Source organism: Chiloscyllium plagiosum, unplaced genomic scaffold, assembly GCF_037043375.1.
Source record: "Chiloscyllium plagiosum isolate Xiang-an unplaced genomic scaffold, Cpla_swu_hap1 HiC_scaffold_6, whole genome shotgun sequence".
Classification (NCBI taxonomy): Eukaryota; Metazoa; Chordata; class Chondrichthyes; order Orectolobiformes; family Hemiscylliidae; genus Chiloscyllium; species Chiloscyllium plagiosum.
In genome coordinates this window covers 122730388-122749280 of record NW_028270144.1, presented here as the reverse complement: position 1 = coordinate 122749280, position 18893 = coordinate 122730388, and the positions used below count along the sequence as shown (strand labels likewise).

The 18893-nt window shown below is 41.8% G+C and overlaps 1 protein-coding gene across 2 annotated transcripts in view; it reads right to left on the bottom strand.

Moving 5' to 3' along the window:
• The window catches only part of pak1 (p21 protein (Cdc42/Rac)-activated kinase 1), a 236992-nt gene extending 218974 nt beyond the window's left edge, over nucleotides 1–18018 (bottom strand). Inside the window, exon 1 of one of the 2 annotated variants that reach the window (XM_087988411.1) lies at nucleotides 17864–18018. The gene's annotated coding sequence lies outside the window, so the exon portion shown is untranslated. Of the gene's footprint in view, nucleotides 1–17702; nucleotides 17820–17863 lie in introns of those variants that run through there. The other variant, XM_087988413.1, reaches the window with a different exon arrangement.
• Nucleotides 18019–18893: the final 875 nt, after the last annotated feature.

The following is an 18893-nucleotide window of genomic DNA, read 5'->3' as shown; positions in this document are numbered from 1 at the left end:
ACTCGTACACTATCTCGTTGTGATTCATGCATGAGAACTCCTAATCCTTTTGTGCTGCAGCCTTTCTCCATTTAAATAACATTCAGCGCCTCCATTCTTATTGCCACACATTTTCCTATATTATATTTCATCTGTCAATATTTTTCCCACTCACTTAACCTATATCCCTTCCTGATAAAGGGCTTTTGCCCAAAACGTCGATTTTCCTACTCATCAGACGCTGCCTGACCTGCTGTGCTTTCCCTGCAACACTCTCGACGCTTGTTCTGATATTATGTCCTTTACAATAAAATTTAATAACAGGGAAAAAGTGAGTCCAACAAAATCTGCCTATAGCTATGTGTGTTTTTGGTCTCCTTTTGAGAAAAGATGTTACAATGGCAATTTTCCCAATCCTCGGAGCCTTTTTCCAGAGTCAGTGCATCCACAATCTCTGTAATTACTTTCTTTAATACCAGAAAAGGCAACAATCAGGTCCAGGAACTTTAGTGGCCTTGAGCCCTATTAGTTTTCCTAGAACTTTTTTTCTAGCGATAGTTATTTGATTTAGTCCCTTGTCACCCTCCTTGCCCCTGGATTTGATATTTTTTGAACATTATTAATGTCTTCTACCTGGAAAACTGATGTGAAGCATTAATTCAATTCCTTGTCCATTTCCTGGTTCCATACTTTTTCCACAGCCTCACTTTCTAGGGGGTGTCTGTTGACTCTGGTCTCTCCCTTCCTTTTTATACTTTGAAAGCAGCTCTTGTCTATTTCTATCTTCTCAGTCTATACTTGATTTCTTGATCATCTTTTGATTGTTTTTAGAACTTTCCCAATCCTTTGGCTTACCACTAATCTCTGCCACAATGAATGTTTTTTCTTTCAATTTGATACTATCCTTGACTTCCCTGGTTAACCATAGTTGGTTTATCGACTTCCTAAAATCCTTCTTCCTCACTGGGATAGAATTTTGTTGTGAGTCACAAGCATTTTTTTTAAATGTCTGCAAGCGAGGTGGAGAAAGTTTAATAATGAGAAAATGGGCTTTGTGAGAACATGTTAGTTTTACTCACCTGTCCTTTGTCTATTTATTTTAGGGTTCAGTTGGGAAATATGACAAGCGTTTGTAATTGATTCTATATGGGAAGGTTATATTTAGTCAGCAGTAGAAAAGAATGCATTTCCTGATCTCACGTCCCAGAGTACTTCGTGAGCAATGAGGTGCTTAAAGTGAAGGTACTGATGTAGAAAACACAGTGAAACAATTTGCACACAGCAAGTTTTCACAACAGCAATGAAATAATGACCAGATAATGTTTCAGTCACGTGGTTGAGATAAATATTAGCTACGATGCTAAGAAAAAACACCCTTGCTTTTTCACAAAATAGTGCCACGGGATCTTCAATTCCACATCTCTTGCCAAAGATAACACCTCAAGGAGTGCAGCATTGGGGTAGTGCAGTAGTGGAGTGTCAGTCACTTAAAACCATCGCCTTCTGACTCCAAAGCAAGTGTGGGATCACTGAGCTTTGGTTTATATCACACCAACTCATCCCTGCCGTGAATGCTTACCTAATGCATTAATTTGACCACAGGGGAGACTTGGTTTAAAGGAAGAATACATGTTCCAACAGCTAAACATGATCAAATCCAGTCAAATTACTTTTTGCCTATTTATGGCAAGCCCCTCACCAGCAGTTTGCATAGTGCAAAACTTCCACTGACAATTATGCAAAAAGGTCTGACTATTGAGCCACCATCTGTGGTCACAGGGGAAAAAAGGAATGGCTAAATATTTGATCACCCTGGTAATCAATAATACATGACAATGGAGATGCTGTCTAATCATAGCCATCAATCTCTTTCAGCCAGTAAATAGAGACAGACAGGAGGTGAGCAAAATTCCTACTGGCCGGGAACTAGAGAAACAATAAGTCTGTAGTACGTAATATTCACTACATGTCATGACTTAGTGGTCATATACTGTAACAAAATATTATTTTCTGGAAGAAATCCAGATTTTATTAATCTTCCCACAGCATCTGTCTCATACATTGATGACGCATTCACTGGAAATCATGCTTCCACACATTTTAATTTACCCTCCAAGCATAGGATAAGTCCTCTGGTTCTACTGTTCTGGATGAGGTGAAAGAGCTTGGAAGACAAATTTCTTCCCAAGCTTCCTGGAGCACACCTACTGTTAACACATTGCTACACGTGGATTGGAAAAATGCACTTAGAGTGAGTACACTGGACTACTTCTTTCATATTACTTTAGTTTGAGAATTAGTTGCTCCAGCTGTAACAATTTGGTAAAAACGGCAACTTAGAGTCTTAAGCAATATCACTAACCACAATACACATTTAGAAAGTCAGTGATGGTACTGCTGAATGTTTTTCAAGTAGAGTATTGAAATACCATTCATTCTCATTTTTTCTATTGAGACCCTATAGACATCACTGGGGGAGGACTGACTTTTCGATCATCATGGCTGAGATGTTTACAAAACCCCTGTTTGCATGTCTGGGAAATGTTACAGAACTCCTATCAGCACATGAAGACAATTTGGCTCTAAAGATTTCCAGCTTTCTGCCAATACCGTACACAATAAAAATACTTGAACAAGACAGCCATCTGATGGTGTCAGCTGTGGCTTCATGGGTAACATTCTTGCGTCTAAATCAGAAAGTTGAATGCCATAATCTGTCCAATGATGAATATCTACAGTATATCTTGTAGATGGTATACTTGTCTGCTACTGAATGTTGGTGGAGGAGGGAGCCAATCAAGCTGGCTGCTTTATCCTAAATGGTGTCAAGCTGGAGTGTTCTTGGAGCTGCCCACATCCGGGCAAGTGGGGAGTATTCCACTACACTTCTGACTTGTGTCTTCTGGTGGGAAGGCTTTGGGGAGTCAAAAGGAGAGAGTTACTCACTGCAGTATTCCTAGCTTCTGACCTACTCTTGTAGCTACTGTATTTACACGGTGAGTCCATTTCAGTTTCTGATCAGTGGTAACCCTCTGGATGCCGATAGTGGGAATTTCAGTGATGGGAATGTCAACGAATGTCAAGGTGAAGCGGTTAGATTGTCTCTTACTGAGATAGCCATTGCCTGGCATTTGCAGGACATGAATATTACTTGCTACTTGTCAGTCCAAGCCTGGTCTCACTGCCTAGAGTTTGTTACTTGTGAACATGGGCTGCTTCAATAATTGGCGTCATCACAAATGTTGCTGAAAATTGTGCAATCATTGGTGAACATCCCCACTTCTGACGTAATGAAGGAGGGGGTGTCACTGATGAAGCAGCTGAAGATGGTTGGGCCAAGGATAATACCTTGTGGAATGCCTGCAGAGATGCCCTGGAGCTCCAACAACCACAACGATCTTCCTGTGCCAGATATGATTCCAACCAGAGTATTTTCCCCCAATTTCCATTGATTCCAGTTTTGTTCGGTATCCTTGATCCCCACTTGGTCAAATGTAGAATTCATGGTAAGGGCTGTCACTCACTTCACCTCTGGAATTCAGCTCGTTTGTCTGTACCTGAACCAAGGTTGCAATGAGTTCAGGAACTGAGTGGACTAGCGGAACCCAAACTGGGTGTCACTGAGCAGGTGCTGCTTGATCGCATTTTTGATAACACTTTCATCACTTTACTGATGATTGAGAGCAGACCGATGAGGTATTAATTGAACAGGTTGGATTTATCCTGCTTTGTCTGTACAAGATATACCTGAGCAATTTTTCACAATCAAGCATAAGCTCTTCATCAGGAATTTCTAATGAGAGCTTACGCTCAAAATGTTGACTCTCCTGCTGGCTGTGATTTTCCAGCACCATACTATCCGACTCTGATCTTGAACATCTATAGAGCTCACTTTCTCCCAATTTTCCAGACTGTTGGGTCGATACCAGTGTTATAGGTGGCCTGGAAGTGCTTGGTTAGGGGAGTGGCAAGTGCTGCAGCAGAGCCTTCAGCACTATTGCCAGAATGTTGGCAGGGCCGATAGTCTTTGCAGTATCCAGTGTCTCCAACATTTCTTCATATCACACAAAGTGAATCAAATTGGCTGGAGACTGGCATTTGCAATGGTGGAGATCACTGGAGGAGGCCAAGACAGATCTTCTGGCTGAAGATTGTTGAAAATGCTACAGCTTTATCTTTTGCACTGATATACTGGGGTCTTCAATCATTGAGAATGAAGATGCATGCAGAGCCTCCCCCTCAAGTAAGTTGTTCAAGTGTCCATCGTGTATACGTGACAGAACTGTAAAGCTTAGATCTTATCCATTTGTTGTGGCATTGCTTAGCTTTGTCTATCATTTGCCACTTATGCTACCTGGCACACAAGTAATCCTGTTTGGTTGCTTCATTTTTAGGTATACCCGATGCTGCTCCGAGCATTCTCTTCTGCACTCTCCATGGTTGAATGAGGGATATGCTGGGCCATGAGTTTGCAGACTATGTTGAAGTACAAGCCTGTTATTGATGGCCCACTGCACCTCACAATGCCGTGTCTTGAGTTGCTAGATCTGTCCGAATTCTATCCAATTTAGCAGAGTGATAGTGCACAACAGGATTGTAGGTACTCCAAATATGAAGTCACTACGTAATGGTCACTCATACTGACGCATCTGCAGCTGGCAGATTGATAAGGATGAGGTCAAGTGTGTTTGTCCCTCTTAATGATTCCCTTACCATCTGTCACAGATTTATCCTTTGGAGGAGAACTTGCGATAGTGACATTGCACACATTGGCTGCCCTTCTTTTATACAATGGAGGTCAAGGGCTTGGAAGGTGCTATTGAAGGGGCTCTGGTGAGTTACTGCAGTGCCTCTTGCAGATGATACACACTGCGGACACTGTGCTTTTGTAGCAAAGACATGTTAGAAATGGTGGATGAGATACTAAATAAATCGGCTTTTTGTCCTGGATCATAATGTGTTTCTTCAAATGCTACTGCAGATGCATACATCCAGGCAAGTGTCAAGTACATGTATTCCCAAGTTGTTCCTGTAGATGGTGAAAAGGCATTGGGGAGATAGGTGGCAAGTTGCTTACTGCTGGATTCCCCAACTGTGACCTGTTTTTACCTAACCACAATATAAATATTTGGTGACTATATAACTACTGTCAGTTATCAGGAAAACTGCAGAGAACTACCTAGAGACCAGCAATCAGTTACATATGGGACCCCTCCCCTCCATCAGGATTTGGGCTTGTATCAAGAGCAATGAAGATTGCAGGGTATTAGTGGGACCATAACTGGAGTTATGGGCACTGTATTCAGGAATGATTAACAAAAATAGCCAGTCCTGTTCAGTGTCTGGTCAATGGTATCCTCAAGAAATTTTTCTTTGCTGTTTGCAGAATCCTGATGCATGCTAAATGATAACTACATGTGTTTAAGTAATGGGGCAAATACCAAATTAATCTACTTGTTCAAAGAAAAATAATTATCTGGCTCAGTAATGTCCTTTAGGGAAGAAAATCTTCCATCCTTACCGGTCTGGTCTACAGGCAACTCCAGACCCAGATCCAGTAATGTGGTTGACTTTTAGGCAAATTTAATAAACACTGGCCTGAGTAGTGATGCCCTCATCCCCGATGGCTCATTTAAAGAAGGATTAAAATGCATGGGAGGAAATTCACCAAAGGTATATTAAACTAATATTTGGAAAAAGGGTTGCTGTCCTCTGAGGAAAGGTTGGACAGTCAAGATTTATATTCGCTGAAGTTGAGAAGACAATGGAGGGGATTTGATTGAAACACGTATTCCTGAGGGATCTTGGAAGGGTGGGAGGTTTTCCCTTATGGGAGGATCTGGAACTAGTGAGGTCATTAGAAATAAGGGTTCACCCATTTAAAACAGAAATGGGCCAAAGCAAAATTCTGTCAGAGGATCATGGGTCTTTGGTACTCACTTCCTCAAAGAAACCACTATCCTTGAAATGTTTTTATGACAAAGCAGATAGATTCTTATTAAGCAAGGAATGAAAAGTTATGAGGAGTTGGTGGCAATGCAGGTTCAAAGTTGTAAACAGATCAGCCATAATCTTATTGAATGGCAGAACAGGCTCAAATGACCTACAGGAGAAAGTGAGGTCTGCAGATGCTGGAGATCAAAGTTGAAACTTTATTGCTGGAACAGCACAGCAGGTCAGGCAGCATCCAGGGAACAGGAGATTCGACGTTTCGGGCACAGGCCCTTCTTCAGGAGGGCCTGAAGAAGGGCCTGTGCCCGAAACGTCGAATCTCCTGTTCCCTGGATGCTGCCTGACCTGCTGTGCTGTTCCAGCAATAAAGTTTCAACTCAAATGACCTACACCTGGTCCTAATTTTCAAGTTCACATGACATTAAACTAAGTTATGTTGATTGATCCTTGAATCAACAAACAACAAACTTGGAAGTGAAAGAAGCACCATCCCAAGCAAAGTGTAAACAGCCCAAGCCAGATAGTTCCTGACCGTCAAAACTGAACGGATTCCTCCAGGAGGAATGAATACACACACTTCTTTCGTTATTAAGATCTCAAGTGCAGACCTTTTTGTTTTTATTCTCATTCACCAAAATGTAGAAAATTCCAAGCAGCACGAGTACTGACACTATTTTTCCAAGAGAGACTACACTGAGAGACTACTTACAGAACAAAAGTTTCTTTAAAATTATAAAAAGCTCGATAGCACACAAAGAAAGAAATTGTCATGGGTGAGGAATGAACAACTTAAAAATGGTTATAGTAAGGAGATATGTTAGACAATATTTTTGATGCAGAGGAATGTTGCAGTAAGGAATGCCTAGCCACAGTAGGGAAAGCACAGACCACTGTAGCTTGAAAGGGAAATTTCGATAAATCATTGAAATAGAGCAATGGATATGGCAAAAAAGAATGGGCCAAGTCTTTGTTCCAACAGAAGATTGGCATGCACATGATGGACAAAAAGGCCCTCATCTGTGCTGCAAGCTTCTATGACTTAGCACAGAGCAAGTGTTTTGAGCTATGTAGCCAGCCTGGTAGAAGAGCTAGTGGTTTCCATTTTGCAAAAGCAGTGTACTAATTTAGAGTCATAGAGATGTACAGCACGAAAACAGACCCTGCCAACCAGATATTCAAACCCAATCTAGTCCCACCTGCCAGGACCCGGCCCATATCCCTCCAAACCCTTCCTACTCATTTACCCATCCAAATGCCTTTTAAATATTGCAATTGTACCAGCCTCCACCACTTCCTCTGGCAGCTCATTCCATACACAAACCACCCTCTGCGTAAAAACGTTGTCCCTTAGGTCTCTTTTATATCTTTCCCCTCTCACCCTAAACCTATGCCCTCTCCTTCTGGATTCCCCCACCCCAGGGAAAAGACTTTGTCTATTTATCCTATCCATGCCCCTCATGAATTTATAAACCTCTATAAGGTAACCACTCAGCCTCAGACTCTCCAGGAAAAACAGTCCCAGCCTATTCAACCTCTCCCTCTCATTCAAATCCTCCAACCCTGCAAACATCCTTGCAAACCTTTCCTGAACTCTCTCAAGCTTCAGAACATCTTTCCGATAGGAAGGAGACCAGAATTGCACACAATATTCCAACAGTGGCCGAACCAATGTCCTGTACAGCAGCAACATGACCTCCCAACTCCTGTACTCAATACTCTGACCAATAAAGGAAAGCATACCAAATGCCTTCTTCACTATCCTATCGACCTGCGATTCCACTTTCCAGGAACTATGAACCTGTACTCCAAGGTCTCTTTGTTCAGCAACTCTCCCTAGGACCTTACCATTAAGGTGTACAAGTCCTGCTAAGATTTGCTTTTCCAAAATGCATTTACCTGAATTAAACTCCATCTGCCACTCCCCAGTCCATTGGTCCACCTGATCAAGATGCCATAATCTGAGGAAACTTTCTTTGCTGTCCACCATACCTCCAATTTCAGCGTCATCTGCAAACTTACTTACTATACCTCTTATGCTCACATCCAAATCATTTATATAAATGACAAAAAGTAGTGGACCCAGCACCGATCCTTGTGGCACTCCACTGATCATTGGCCTCCAGTCTGAAAAACAACCCTCCACCACCACCCTCTGTCTTCTACCTTTGAGCCAGTTCTGTGTTCAAAAGGCTAGTTCTCCATGTATTCTATGAGATCTAACCTTGCTACCCAGTCTCCAATGGGGGACCTTATCAAACGCCTTACTGAAGTCCACTGTTCTGCCCTCATCAATCCTCTATTGTTACTTCTTCAAAAAACTCAATCAAGTTTGTGAGACATGATTTCCCATGCACAAAGCCATGTTGACTATCCTTAATCAGTCCCTGCCTTTCCAAATACATGTACATCCTGTCCCTCAGAATTCCCTCCAACAACTTGCCCACCACCGACGTCAGGCTCACCGGTCTATAGTTCCCTGGCTTGTCCTTACCACCCTTCTTAAACAGTGGCACCACATTAGCCAACCTCCAGTCTTCCAGCACCTCACCTGTGATTATCAATGATACAAATATCTCAGCAAGGGGCCCAACAATCATTCCCCTACCTTACTACAGAGTTCTTGGGTACACCTGACCAGGTCCTGAGGATTTATCCACTTTTCTGTGTTTCAAGACATCCAGCACTTCCTCCTCTGTAATATGGATATTTTTCAAGATGTCATCATCTATTTCCCTACATTCTCTATCTTCCATGTACTTTTCCACAATAAACACTGATGCAAAATACTTATTTAGCATCTGCCACATCTCCTGCGACTCCACACAAAGGCCGCCTTGCTGATCTTCGACAGGCCCTATTCTTTCCCTCGTTACCCTTTTGTCCTTAATGCATTTGTTAAAACCTTATGAATTCTCCATTACTATTTGCCAAAGCTATCTCATGTCCCCTTTTTGCCCTCCTGGTTAATCTCTTAAGTATACTCCTACTGCCTTTATACTCTTCTGAGGATTCATTTATCTATCTGGTCAATACCTGACATATGCTTCCTTCTTTTTCTTAATCAAACCCTCAGTTTGTGTAGTCATCCAGCAATCCCTACATTTACCAGCCTTTCCTTTCAACCTAATAGGAATATACTACTATCTCGGGACCCTCGTAATCTCATTTCTGAAGGCTTCCCATTTTCCAGCTGACCCTTTACCGGTAAACATCTGCCCCCAATCAGCTTTTGAAAGTTCTTGCCTAATACTGTCAAAATTGGCCTTTCTCCAATTTAGCACTTCAACTTTTAGATCTGGTCTGTCCTTTTCCATCAGTATTTGGAAGCTAATAGAATTGTGATCGCTGGCCCCAAAGTGCTCCCCCACTGACACCTCAGTCACCTGCTCTGCCTATTTCCCAAGATTAGATCAAGTTTTGCACCTTCTCTAGTAGGTACATCCACATACTGATTCAGAAAAATTTGCTGTACACACTTAACAAATTCCTCTCCATCTAAACCTTTAACACTCTGGTAGTCCCAGTCTATGTTTGGAAAGTTAAAATCCCATACCATAACCACCCTATTATTCTTACAGATAACGGAGATCTCCTTACAAATTTGTTTCTCAATTTCCCTCCAACTATTAGGGGGTCTATAATACAATCCCAAAAAGGTGATCACCCCTTTCTTATTTCTCAGTTCAACTCAAATAACTTCCCTGGATGTATTTCCGGGAATATCCTCCCTCAGTACGGCTGTAATGCTATCCTTTATCAAAAATTTCACAATGAAGGAATTGGAAATGAATTAAAAGTGCCACTGAAGAATCCCTGACATCTTAAAAACACCTGATGTTTTATTTTCTTTTAGTCATTCATGAGATGTGGGTGCCACTGGCTAGATCAGCATTTGTTGTCCATCCCAAATGTCCAGCTATGTTGCTGTGGGTCTGGAGTCACTCACAGGCCAGACCAGGTAAGGATGGCAGTTTCCTTCCCTAAAAAGGACATCAGTGTATCAAATGGGTTTTCTGACCACCAGAAATGATTCACATCCATTAGCTTCTTAATTTTCAATATTTATTGGATTCAAATTTCACCACGTACCATGGGAGAATTTGAATGCAGGTCCCTCCAACATTACATGGGTCTCTGGATTAACAGTCCAGCGATAATACCACCAAGCCATTGTCTCCCCATCATTCTCATGCTCCACCGTTAACAAAAATAGACTGAGTTAGTCCTGGATGCTAAATAACGACTTGGCAATTCTAAAAACAGATACAAGATTTGGGTCTCAACTCCTGACCTTTGTGGCTAAAAGAAAATGAGGATAAGTGGCAAAACTGACTAGTTGACAAATCACTTTATCAAGTGGATTCGAAAATCTCTAATTATTAGTTTAAAGCATATTGCTGAACTTGACAAAAGAATGAAGCTTCAGATAAGACTGCTGAAAGAGACTCAAGTACTAACTCTTGTCAGTGAAAGAGCCAAGACAGGGAAACCATTCAGCAGCATGGCTGTGAGACAGCATTCAGTGTAAATGCATTTTTGCCCCGTTCGTTCCAACAATGATATAATCGATTGTAAATTGCAAACCAGCCTCCTATCCACTGACTCCATCTGTACTTTCTGTTGCCTCAGGAGAAGCAAACAAATGCTGATCTAGCCATAATGAAAGACTCCTCCCGCCCCTGTTATACTCTCTTCTATCCTCCTCCTTTGGGCAGAAGATAAGAGGTTGAATAGACATACAAACAGATTCAAGAACAGCTTTTTCCCCACTCTTATCAGACTTATGAATGGACCTATCAAAATATAAATGTTGATCTCTCTGCACCTTCTCTGCTGCTGTAACACTGTATTCTGCATTCTGTTCTGTTATCCTGATGCACATTGTATGGTACAGTCTGCCCATGTAGCAAAACAACTCTTTTCACTGTATCTCTGTACATGCGACAACAATAAATCAAACTCAAACTGAATTACATCCAAAACAAATACTTGAGAAAAACAATAACATCAGACATACAGGAGTGGTTAGTTAGGCTCCCTGGGTACCTCTTGCACTACGTAAGAACATAAATCAAAATTCAGGTGGTACAAATCAATTTCAAATTTGCAGATACTCAAAGTGCCTAAAATATCAATGCAGATAACAACGCAAATAACAGTGAAAAAGAATGTTTATGACTTCTTTTTAACAAGTTTTTTTTTCGAATGCAGATTTGCACATGTAGATCAAGGCATTGTAGAGATTTATCCAAAATATAAGAGCAAAAGTAGGACATCCAGCTCTTTGCCTCTGCTCCTGCATTCAGTGAGATCATGGCTCATCGGATAACCCTCAACTTCATGTTCCTCCCATAACCCTTATTCCCTTACTGATTAAAAATATCTATCTCAGTACTGAACGTACTTCAAGACAATCTTAACAGGTCTTGTGGTAGATTCTCTACCCTCAGAATAAATACTCCTTGTTTTAGATTTAAATGGGCGACCTATTATTCTGAGATGATGCCTTCTGGTCCTAGACTGTCCACCAAGGAGAAGCAATCTCCCTGCATCTATCCTGTAAAGATCCCCTCAGAATCTTGTTTGTCTTAATGAGGTTTCCTATCATTCTTCTAAACTGCAATTAGTGTCAGCCCAATCTGCTAAACATCTCCCTGTAAGGCAGTCCCTCCATACCTGGGATCAACCTGGTGAACCTACTCTGCACTGTCTCCAAAACCAGGCCAAAATTGTGTCCAATCTTCTAAATGTGGTCTAACCAGTACCTTGTACAGTTTTAGCAAACCACCCTATTTTTACTCTCTATTCCCACTGATTAAAGGCCAACGTTCCATTTGCTGTCGCTATTACTTGCTGAACTCCAATGGTTGTTTTCTGTGATTCATGGACGATGACTCCCAAACCTCTCTGGTCAGTAGCTTTCTGCAGCCTTCCCTATTTAAATAACATTCAGCTCCTCTACGCTTCCTGCCAAAAGCTCAGAACCTCACTGCCCACATTATATTCCATCTGCCAAGTTTTTGCCTACTCCCTTAACCTTGGTCATATCTTTCTGCAGAATCTGTGCGTCATCATCACCACTTGCCCTCCCACATATTTTTGTGTCATCTGCAAACTTAGCTATACTACATTCACTTTCCTCAGCCAAGTCTTGAATAGATATTGTGGACCCACTAATCTTTGGCACACCACATGTTGCTTAATGCCGTCCTGAAAATGCTCCCCATATCTGAACTGTTGTCAATTAGCCAATTCTCTCTCCATGCAAATATGCTCCTCCCAAACATCATGCTGTCTTAAGTCAATTAATGTGTGGTAGTTTATAAAATGCCTTCTGAAAACCCAAATATATTACATTCACTACTTCCACTTTATCTATTTTGCTTGCCCTCCTCGAACAAATTCTGGTAAATTTATCAGGCATGATTTACCCTTCATGAAGCCAGGCTGATTCTTCTTAATCATATGTACTCCTGAATGCTCTTTTTACAATAGACTAACATTTTCCCCAAGAACAGATGTTAGGCTAATTGGTCTACATTGACTTGTTTTTGTCTTCTTCCCCTTTTGAAGGAATGTGTTATACTGGCAGTTCTACAATTTTTTGGGATTTTTCCAGAATCTAAGGATTCCTGGAAGATTATGACTCGTGCATTCGTTGTCTCTGCAGCTACGTCCTTTAATATCTTAAAATGCATACCATCTTGGTCTGTGTTTTTGCCTAATCTACATTTCTGCTGAGAGCCATGAAAGATTTTCTTAAACATCTGCCATTGTTCTTCAACTGTCTTCCTTTGGTTTCAGGGATGATCAGCTTCCTTCATTTGGGAACAGAGAAGGTAGAGAGAAATGTAAAACTTTAAAAAAGATGAAAATGCTTCCATTGGGTGAGTAAGGGGGAAAAATTTTATTATGGTAAAACAGAGAATTCTTCCCCTGTTACTTACGCAGTAGGATTATCTTCTTCGCTATGAACGAAACAAGATATAAAAGAGACCTATGGGGCAACTTTTCACTCAGAGGGTGGTACATGTATGGAATGAGCTGCCAGAGGAAGTGGTGGAGGCTGATACAATTGCAACATTTAAAAAGCATTTGGATGGGTATATGAATAGGAAGGGTTTGGAGGGATATGGGCCAGATGCTGGCAGGTGGGACTAGATTGGGTTGGGATATCTGGTCGACTTGGACAGGTTGGACCGAAGGGTCTCTGTTTCCATGCTGTATATCTCTATGACTATAATAAAAAAAAACCTTTCATGACGATGGTCATCTTTTAAAATTTCTCTTAACCTTCTCTGCTCCCACATGACTAAAGCTGTTCATCCTGCCACCAATTCTTAGAATTCACTTCCTAACAATATCAACTTTTATTTATGATTCGGAGATGCCGGTGTCAGACTGGGGTGTACAAAGTTAAAAATCACACAACACCAGGTTATAGTCCAACAGGTTTAATTGGAACACACTAGCTTTCGGAGTGACGCTCCTTCATCAGGGGATTGTGGAGGGCTCGATCGTAACACAGAATTTATAGCAAAAATTTGCAGTGTGATGTAACTGAAATTATACATTGAAGAACTGATTGTCTGTTAAGCCTTTCATCTGTTAGAATACAGTGATAGTTTCACTTCTTTCATGTATAAATCACAAAACCCTTTTTTTTAAAGTTGCATTCTAACCCGAGAATGCAACTTTAAAAAAAGGGTTTTGTGATTTATACATGAAAGAAGTGAAACTATCACTGTATTCTAACAGATGAAAGGCTTAACAGACAATCAATTCTTCAATGTATAATTTCAGTTACATCACACTGCAAATTTCTGCTATAAATTCTGTGTTACGATCGAGCCCTCCACAATCACCTGATGAAGGAGCGTCGCTCCGAAAGCTAGTGTGCTTCCAATTAAACCTGTTGGACTATAACCTGGTGTTGTGATTTTTAACTTTTATTTATACTTTTTTTAAAATTCACTTTTAAGATGATAAAACATGCCAAGATGGCTTACTACGATATTACATCACTTAAGGAAATAGGTTAGATGACTAAAAGCATGGTCAAAGAAGTTTGCTTTTGGTATTGTGTGAAGAATGGAAGGGAGGTGGGGAGAGGTTTAGGGAGCCCCAGAGATCACCTATCTAAAGAGATTAAAAACAGTGATCAAGATGTCAGAATTGGAAAGGTGCAGAAATCTTGAGTATTCGCGGACTGGGAGGTGATTGCAGAGGTAGGAATACGTGAGGAGTCCCTGGAGGGATTTGAAAACAAGGTTGAAACGTTAAAAACAGAATGTAGTTTGACTTTCTCCTCATCAGTCAATTTAGGTCAGTGAGTATAAATAAAAACAAAAACGCTGGAGAAACTAGACAGGTCTGGCAGCATCTCTGGGTGAATGTTGCGTCGAGAGAGAGAGAAAAAGACTTAAGAAAGAATTAGATTACCTACTGTATGGAAACAGGCCCTTTGGTCCACACCGACCCACCCAGACTCATTCCCCTCTGACTAATGCACCTAACACTATGGGCAATTTAGCGTGGCCAATTCACCTGACCTGCACATCTTTGGACTGTGGGAGGAAACCAAAGCACCCAGACATGGGGAGAATGTTGAAACTCCACACAGGCAGGAGCCAGAGGCTGGAATCGAACATGGGACCCTGGTGCTGTGAGACATCAGTGCTAACCACTGAGCCACCGTGCCACCCGTAGGGGGCTCATATTGTACCTAAAACTTTTACTGTTTCTCTCTCCACAGATACTGCCAGACTGGCTGAGGTTATATTTGCATTTATTTCAGATTTCCAGTATCCATAATATTTTGCTTTTATTTTAGCAAGCATGAAATTGAAAGGGGAATGTGACTTTCTGTAAGTTAACAGATGAAGCAAGTTTTTCAGGGCACAGAATCTGGGAGACATAGCTTTGTGGTAGTTTTTATACCTCTAGACTAGAAGACCCAGGTTCAAGTCACATCTGCTCGAGAAATATGCTAAAAGATTGATTAGAAAATAGCGTGAGACCAGCCTGCATTGGAATCAAAACATCTAGAAATAACAAAAAGATTTTTACTGGGTGATGTGGAAAGAATGTTTCCTCATGGGAGAATTTAAAAGTAAGAGGCCGCCTGTTTAAAGATTCAAGGTCACCCCTTCATAGAGGATCATAGTTTTCTTACAGTCTGGAAAGCAGGCCATTCAGCCCATCAAGTCTACGCTGACTCTCTGAAGAGCATCCCACCTAGACTCAGCCGCCTACACGATCCCTGTAACTCCATACTTCCCATATCTAATCCACCTAGCCTGCACTTCTCTGGACACTATGGAGCAATTTAGCATGGCTAACCCATCTAATCTGCACATCTTTCGACTGAGGGAGGAAACCGGAGCACCCGGAGGAAATCCAACTGTCAAAGGAGAATATCTGTGTTGAGTTTGCAGAGTCCCCTGAAGCTAGAATCAAACATAGGCTCCTGGCACTGTGAGGCAATGGTGCTAGCTGCTGAGCCATCATGCCACCCCTTTAAGATAGAGACGAGGAGAAATATTTTCTCTTTGACTCATGGGTTTTTGGAAGTCTCCTTCATAGCTTTTCAAGGAAGAGAGTTTCTGAAACGTTTTAGGACAGAGGTGGGTAGGTTGTTCAGGGTAGGGGGAAAAGAGACATTATTCAGGGAAGGTGGAGCAAATCAGAACTATTAACTGGCAGAGCAGACATGACCTGCTGAGGGATGTACTCTTGCTCCTAATCATACGTTTGCATAAAGGTTGAGACAGAGATCACATTGAGCAATATCACAAAGGTGGGAAACAGTGATCCAAGCAATGACAGTAGACTGGAAGCAGACTAAATGGCAATTTTCAACTTTGAATTGGACAAATACTTCAAAAATAAAAAATGTAAGGCTTCAGGAATAGAGCAGGGAAGTGAGACTAGTTAGATAGCCTTTTAAAGAGTGAATAGCTTCCTTCTGTGCCATATGATAACAGATACAAATTCAATTCAAAAGCAGCAAATCATTTAAAAAGTGACAGCGTGAATCTTATTGAAATGAATGAGATTTGGCAGGACAGCATCTACAGAAGTAGCTCCGTTATCTGTCACAATAGAAAGGATTCACTAGTCCATCCTCCCCCACTACATTAATAATGCAAAGTGGCAGACAATTAACTAACTGCGAAATCTGGACTTGCATATTTGCCATAACAATGTCCCCATCTAAAGAATTCAAGAGTGTAAAACAAGTGACAAAAGGGACATTATTTTGTAGTTTCATCAAAAAAAAAGGAAAAAGAATAAAAGAAAAATCAAACGGTCCAAACACTGAGACATTTCAAGTAAGGCTTCACCCTGAAAAATGTTCTTAACACTCTTAACTGTGAAGATGCTCTCCACTAATGGCATTCAAAGTCATGCAGCAAGGGGGTGTGGGACACAAATGGATGAGGTACCACAGCATGTTGTGCAGAAATGTGTCTGGAACCAGAGTACTGTATCATCAATTAATAACAGTCACATCAAGAGGAGTTTTACTTTCCAACTACAAAAAGGTGGGCTCAGCAAATCAATAAAATCACAATCAACACTCTGGAACAGCAATATATTTGAACATGTACATTCACCCAAAAATATTAGACCATGAAACTAATTGTAACCTCATAAATCAATTATGCATGTTGGAAGAAAAATAAAACGATCTAGAAGTCACCATCCGAGTGTGGCAGAGGCATGTTCAAATTGTCCAATTCATATTGGAATAGGTTTGTTCCAGTTCAGATACTATTTGCAGGGCTACTTTGGAAAAGGCAGGCGAACGATACCAGCTATATAGCCTACTTCTGTACTGCATCTATTCTAATTTGCCACAAACCAAAACAGTGCCATTTCAAATGAAATTCAGGACAAGTGACCAAGCTGTTTGAACAAAAACATACGATCAAAGACATTACACAAAATCTTTTATAAATCACTGGTTAGGTTGGGCTACGGTACTCTGTTCAGCAAATCCAAGGACCACACTTTAGGAAAGGCACCAAGGCTTTGGAGAACTGAATTGATTTGAATGGAATTGAATTTATTGTCACATGTACAGTGGCACAGTGAAAAGCTTTTTCTTGTGAGCAATACAGGCAGATCACAGAGTTAAGTAGTGTAGATAAGTAAATAATAGGTAAACAGCAGCAAATACAAAAACACAGGTACAGACGAATGTTGAGTTTGTTGGTCATGTTAAGAATATGTAAAGGTATGCTACCAAATCAGTGAATCTAACTCTGTGGAATAACTGGAGAAACTATGATTGCATGCCTGAGTAGATGCAGCTAGCAGAGATATAACAGAGGAAATCAAAGTTATTAAATAGTTTCTACAGAGTCAATAAGGAGAAAGTGCTTCCAGGAGTAAGAATGATCATTAAGCATGAGGCACGGATTTGACACCTGAACAACTGACAACGTAAAAATCCAACAAGAAGAGAATGGTGAAAGGGTTTTTCCCGTAAAATTATAAAGAAACGGGATAAATTCACAAATGAGTGGGTCAAAAGAAAATGGACATGTGGGAAGAACAGGGAGACCAGGACAAATTGGATAACTCCATCGAAGGGTTAGTACAGCAGGGGTGGGCCGAACTGCAATGGTTTAGAGAAGCGCACGATGGCGGCCCGCGCGCCGTTTCCATGGTGATGGTCGCCAAGGAACGGGGAAGGGGGAAAAGGGGTGGAAGTGACCGCGCGCGCAGTTGCCCAGTGATGGTTGCCAGGAGCGTGCCGTTACCGTGGCGACGGCTCCCAAGGAGCGCGCGGTTGTCCCGGAGACGGTCGGCCAGCAGGCGCGAGGCGGGGCCGGTTCACCAACGTCGCTTGGTTGGACGGTTCGAATCTGCCTTTCGAAATTAGTTAGGGTGAAGGAGGGAAGCGAAAAAACACGTTCCTCACCTCCCGCCGCCCGCTGACGAGAAGCTGGGTAAGTGGGCTCGTTCACCTCCAAATTTACTCTCCCACGATGTTGCTGTGGTCCTGGTGGCGCTGCTTGCTTGCCTGCCCTGCTCTCTATCTCTAGCCTTCCCTCCCCAACTGGCCGGCCGCTGTTCCTCCCGTTCTCAGGCCGGTTGGCTCAACCTAACCTGCCTAGGTCCGCCCCACATGCCCCTGCCTCCTATTGGACACAACGATCCTAACTCCGGGTTCAATTGGCTGCAATCTACGTCAATCAAAAGCCAGCCGCACCCCCGAGTCGCTCAGGTTTGATTGACGTGTGGACCGGAAGTGGCTTCCCTTCATGATCTCAGTGCATTACATCATTGCAATTCCTTAAAGGGCCATGGCAGTGGGTGTGTTTTGAAACTATTCCTCTCTGAAAGGATTTAGGGTGAAACCAGAACACTGCAGAAATTTGCCAAAGATCCTTAAACTGCACCTGCAAAACCCACAAAAATACCAAAGAACGGCAGACATTGAAAATCAGAAACAAAAACAAAGCTCAGCAGGTCAGGCAGCAGCTGTGGAGATAATCAAGAGTTAACGTTTGGGGACCATCTCAATTCTGAAGAAGGGTCACTGGACCTGACACATTATCTCTGATTTCTCTACACAGCTGCAGCCTGACCTACTGAGCTTTTCCAGCAATTTCTGTTCACATTTCGGGTCCAGTGACCCTTCTTCAGAACATTCTGTGTTTGTTCCTTCAAAGCCCATGACCGCTAGAAGGACAAGGGCAGCAGATACATGGTAAAACCATCACCTGCAAGTTCCCCACTAAGCCATGCACCATCCTGATTCATAAATTTATTCCTGTTCCTTAAAAATTGCTGGGTCAAAATCCTGGGATTCTTTCCTTAACAGCATTGTGGATCAAGCTACAAAAGATGAACTGCAGTGGTTCAAGAAGGCAAAGAACAAAGAAAATTTACTGCCCAGTAACAGGCCCTCCGGCCCTCCAAGCCTGACCTGATCCAAATCCACTGTC